Here is a 5,883-nt window from a genome sequence, read left to right as displayed (position 1 = left end):
AAATGAATATACCAACACATTCAAGAGATCATGCATTGTAATCAAGTGGGATGTATCCCTGGGATACAGGTAGATTAAACAGAGGCAAATTCAATGTGAGACAATATATTAACAAAATGAAAGATAAAAATTATATGATCATCTCAATAGATGCATGAAAAACATTTGACAGAATTCAACATCTTTTTATGATAAAAACTCACAACAAATTAGGTTTAGAAGAAATGTAGCATAATATAAAAGCCACATTGCCAATCCCACAGTTAATATCATACTTAACAGGGAAAGGCTGAAAGCTTTTCCTCTAAGATCAGGAACAAGACAAAAATGTCCTGATTCACCAATTATATTTAACATAGAACTGGACACCTAACCAGAACAATTAGTCAAGAAGAAGAACTAAAGGACATACAAATATGAAAAATAAAATTGTCTTTTATTCACAAATTACATAGTTTTAAACATAAAAGTCACTAAAGACTCCAACAATACAAAAAACAGTTGAAACTAATAAACAAATTCAGTAGTTTCAGGATACAAAATTAAAACATAAAAATTAGTTGTGTGTTTTTTAATATTCAATGATCTCTGAATTTTTATTGGCCTCCCTCCTCCCCTAGGGATGCCTCACTTCTGCTGTCTTTAAAACCTCAGAACTTTAATGTACTTGACCACCAATACCACTTTGCTGTCCACAACACTGAGAATGATGTTCTTTTGGATCGAATGTATGAAGTTGCTGTTCTCCAAGTTATCACTAAAATTGAAATCCTCCTCTTCTTCCAGCAGGTGGCAGTTGGTGGTAATTTCAGACTCCAGCTTGACATTGATGTTCAGCAGGGCCTCATATCCTTGGCCTTGGCACCAATGTTCTGCCTGTGTCTGGGTCAGCTCTGACTCCAGATGCAGCAGGATCCCACTGAGCTATTCCATCTGCATGACATAGCATGTCTCTAGCTCCTCAATCTGTTCTCAAAACTGGCCCTTAAATTTCTCATCCATTCCAGGTCCATCTCCAAAGACTGGACTATACATCTTAGCTCTGTGTCATCTCATCAACTCCTATCTCAGTGGTCTGCAAAGTGACCACTGTGGTGCTCTCTTCAATCTGCTGAGACCAGTACTTGCCTAGATCTTCTTAGTTCTTTAAAGCCTGATTGTTATACTGGACCCAGATATCCAATATAATCTTTTTTTTTTTTACAGAGACAGAGAGAGAGTCAGAGAGAGGAATAGACAGGAACAAACACACAGGAATGGAGAGATGAGAAGCATCAATCATCAGTTTTTTATTGCACATTGCAACACCTTAGTTGTTCATTGATTGCCTTCTCATATGTGCCTTGACCACGGGCCTTCAGCAGACCGAGTAACCCCTTGCTTGAGCCAGCGACCTTGGGTCCAAGCTTTGCTCAAACCAGTTGAGCTTGCGCTCAAACTGGCGACCTCGGGGTCTCAAACCTGTGTCTTCGGTATCCCAGTTTGATGCTCTATCCCCTGCGCCACTGTCTGGTCAGGCTATCAAACATAATCTTGCTGTGTTCCTGAGATTTGGAGACATCCAACTTCATGTTCAGCCCAGAGTTAGCAATCTCCTTTTGTAGACCATTTACTTCCTCTTTATGGTTCTTTCACACAAAGAGCAGCTCCTCTTTGAGAGCCTTGATCTCTGACTCCAGCTGTAACCAAATGATGCTTATGTCACCAATAACTGTTTTGAACCCATTGATGTCACTCTCCACAGACAGTTGCATGGCAAGCTCTGTTTCATTCTTGACTCTAAAGTCGTCAACAGCAAGATGGGCATTCTCAATCTGCAAAACAATGTGGGTGTAGTCCAAAGAATTTGCAATACTCTGATCCCTCAAGTCCTCAATGGTCATGAAATAATGTCCTCAGACTCTAATTTGGAACCTTCCTTCTCAAGGTTTTCCCAGATTTTGTTTTCTGTAGTCTGATTATCAACCTCTAAGCTTCTCATTTTCCCTAGGTAGGAGACCAGGTGGTCATTCAGGCAATGCATAGTTTCCTTCTCACTCTGGATAACCCTTATGCCTGTTGGACTCCGCCCACCATCCTTGAAGCCAGAGTCCTGGACTCCAGCTAATACACACACTGGTGGAGTAGGACATGGAAATCTGGAATCCTGAAATCCCAATGCCTGCATAGATGCTGGCTGTCCTTCTTGTAGGCTAAGCCTGGTAGACTACACCAGAGCCCAGGGTACAGTAGTGTGTGGAGGAGCTGGAGCAGGTACTGAAGATCATGTTCAGGAAGGAAGGTGAGAGGCAGAAAGTCAGGTTCAAATAGCCTCAGTTGTGTTTTTATACACTGATAATAAACTATTCAAAAAATTAAGCAAATCACCTCACTTGCAGTATCATAAAAAATAAAATATTTAGAAATAAGTTTAACATTAAGAACTAAAAGACATTGATGAAATAAATTAAAGAAAACACAGAAGATAGAAAAATATTCCATGTCCATGAATTAGAATTTATATTATTGCCTGACCTGTGATGGCACAGTGGGATAAAGCGTCGACCTGGAACACTGAGGTTGCCGGTTCGAAACCCTGGGCTTGCCTGGTCAAGGCACATATGGGAGTTGATGCTTCCTGCTCCTCCCCTTTCTCTCTCTCTCTCTCTCTCTCTCTCTCTCTCTCTCTCCCCTCCCTCTAAAAATCAATAAATAAAATATTAAAAAAAAAAGAATTTATATTATTAAATCATCTATAATGTTCAAAGTAATCTACAGATTCAAAACAATCCCTTATCAAAATTCTAACAGTATTTTTCATAGAAATAGAGAAAACAATCCTAATTTTTTAAAAAGAAAAGATGTATTTTATTTATTTTAGAGAGAGTGAAAAGGAGAGAAATATTGATTTGTTGTTCCACCCACCTATGCACTCATTGATTGATTCTTTTTTTTTTTTTACCTCCTAGTGTGAGAGAGAGGAGGAGACAGATACAGAGATAGGAACAGCTCAGAGAAGAACAGGGTAGCATCAAATCATAGTTGTGGCACTTTAGTTGTTCATTGATTTCTTCTCATACGTGCCTTGACCAGTGACCCTTTGCTCAAGCCAATGACCTTGGACTTCAAGTTAGTGACCAGTGGGCTTAAGCCAGTGACCTTGTACTCAACCTGGTGAAACTGAACTCAAGTCAGAGGAGCCCATGCTCAAGCCAGAGACCCTGAGGTTTCAAATTTGGGACTTTAGCTTCCCAGGTCAATGCTCGATCCTCTGTGCTACCAGCAGTCAATCTGATTGATTCTTGTATGTACCACAAATGGGAATTGAACCCACAACCTTGGCATATCAGGATGATGCTTTAACCAACTAAGCCATATGGCCAGGGCCCTAAAATTTATATAGAATTGCAAAAGACTTCAAAGAATCAAAGAAATCTTGGAAAAGAACATAGCTGGAGGTACCAAACTCCCTGGTATATAACTATATTATAAAGCTATGGTAATTAATACAGTATGATACTTCCATAAAAACAGACATATATACCAATGGACTAAGAAGCCCAGAAATAAACCTAATCTTTGACAAGGATGTCAAGAATGCACAACGTGGAAAGGGTTATCTCTTCAATAATTGGTGCTGGAAAAACAAGGTACCCACATGAAAAAGAATAAAATCAGATTCCTATATTATATCATTAACAAAAAATTAACTCAAAATAGATTAAAGACTTATATGTGATACCTGAAATCATAACAATCTTAAATAAAGCATAGAAGAAAAAAAGCTAGCTCCTTGACATTGATCTTAGCCATACCTTTTTGGATATGACACCAAAGACATATGCAACAACAAAAAAAAAATTAGAAAGAGATACTATAGCAAATCAAAGCTCTTATATAACAAAAGAAACAATCAACAAAATGAACAGCCAGCCTATAGAATTGAGTAAAACATTTTCAAACCATATATACAATAAAGTGTTAATATTCAAAATATATAAAAACTCCTACAACTGAATAGGAAAAAAATAAAACAAGCAATCCAATTAAAAAATGGTCAAAGATCATAGACATTTCCCCATGAAGGAAATACAAATAGTTAACAGATACATGAAAAGGTGCTCAACATCACTAGTCATCAGGGCAATGTAAATTAAATTCACAATGCAATATCACCTCACACATGTTAGAATGGCTATTATGAGAAAAACAAGAGATAACAATTGTTGGTGAACAGGTGGAGAAAGGGAATCATTACACAGTACTGGTGGAAATGTAAATTGTTACAGCCATTATGAAAACATTGTGGAGGTTTCTCAAATTTTTAAAAAATAAAACTTTTATACAATATAGTAATTCCACTTCTAGATATATGCAAAGCACACAAAATTAGTATCTTGAAGAGCTACCTGTACTGTTATGTTCATTACAACGTTATTCATAAGAGCTAAGGTATGATAACAACCTAGTGTTTGCTGATGAATGAATGGATAAAGAAAATAAAGTCTATGGCCCTGGCCAGATAGCTCAGTTGGTTGGAGTATTGTCCTGAAGTGTGAAGGTTTCTGGTTCAGTCCCCTGTAGAAACATGTGCATGAGCAGATCAATGTTCCTGTTTTTTTTTTTTTTTTTTTTTCTATTTCTTTCTCTGTTTCTTCTTCTCCCTCTAAAATAAATAAATTTGAAAAAAAAAATTTGGTTTTTTTCTAAAGTGAGAAGCAGGGAGGCAGAAAGACAGATTACCACATTCTTAAGTGAAACCCACCCAGCAAGCCCACTAGGGGGCAATGCTCTGCCCATCTGGGGCATTGCTCCTTTGCTACCAGAGCCATTCTAGCACCTGTGGTGGTGGCCATGATCCCATCCTCAGTGCCTGGGCCAGCCTTGCTCCAATGGTGCCTTGGCTGCAGGAGTGGAAGAGAGAGATAGAAAGAAGGGAGAGAAGCAAGGGTGGAGAAGCAGATGGGTGCTTCTCCTGTGTGCCCTGGCCAGAGATCAAACCTGGGACTTCCACATGCTGGGCTGATGCTCTACCACTGAGCCAACCGGCCATGGAAAATATAAATTTTTTTAAAGAAATTAAAGTCTATATATTTAAAATAAAATATTATTCAGCCTTAAAAAAGGTGATCAGCCATTTAGGAACAACATGGATGAACCTTGAAGATATTAGTATAAGTGAAATAAGCCAGACACAGAAAAATAAATAATAATCTCACTTATACATGGAATATAAAAAAGTCAAATTTATAGAACCAAAGAGATAAGGGGGTAGGGAAAATGGGGAGATATTTGTCAAAGAGTACAAAATAAGGTCAACAAGTCTTGAGAATATAATGTATAGCATGTTGAATATTGTTAATAATACTGCACTGTAAACTAGAAAATTGTTAAGGGAGTGAATATTCAGTCATCTCATCCCCCCCCCCCCATACATGAACATAGTAACTATGAGATGGTGGATATGTTAGTTAACTTCACTGTGGTAATTATGGAACAATGTATATGCATATAAAATCATTATATTTTACTCCTTAAACATATAAAATTTTATTTGTCAATTATACCTCATTAAAGTTGGAAAAATTTAAATAACACACTTATGATACAATGCTAATTTTTACTGAAACCACACTTTTTCTTTCTTTTTTTTTTTGTATTTTTCTGAAGCTGGAAAAGGGGAGAGACAGTCAGACAGACTCCCGCATGTGCCCGACCGGGATCCACCAGGCACGCCCACCAGGGGTGAAACTCTACCCACCAGGGGGCGATGATCTGCCCCTCCGGAGCGTCGCTCTGCTGCGACCAGAGCCACTCTAGCGCCTGGGGCAGAGGCCAAGGAGCCATCCCCAGCGCCCGGGCCATCTTTGCTCCAATGGAGCCTTGGCTACAGGAGGGGAAGAG

General features: G+C 38.5%; 1 pseudogene; it reads right to left on the bottom strand.

The window, feature by feature from the left end:
- Positions 1-642: 642 nt before the first annotated feature.
- On the bottom strand, positions 643-2,267 carry LOC136317718 (keratin, type I cytoskeletal 18 pseudogene; annotated as a pseudogene).
- Positions 2,268-5,883: the final 3,616 nt, after the last annotated feature.

Source organism: Saccopteryx bilineata, chromosome X (assembly GCF_036850765.1).
Source record: "Saccopteryx bilineata isolate mSacBil1 chromosome X, mSacBil1_pri_phased_curated, whole genome shotgun sequence".
Classification (NCBI taxonomy): domain Eukaryota; kingdom Metazoa; phylum Chordata; class Mammalia; order Chiroptera; family Emballonuridae; genus Saccopteryx; species Saccopteryx bilineata.
The sequence above is the reverse complement of the archived record's forward strand: the minus strand, read 5'-3'. Positions and strand labels throughout refer to the sequence as shown.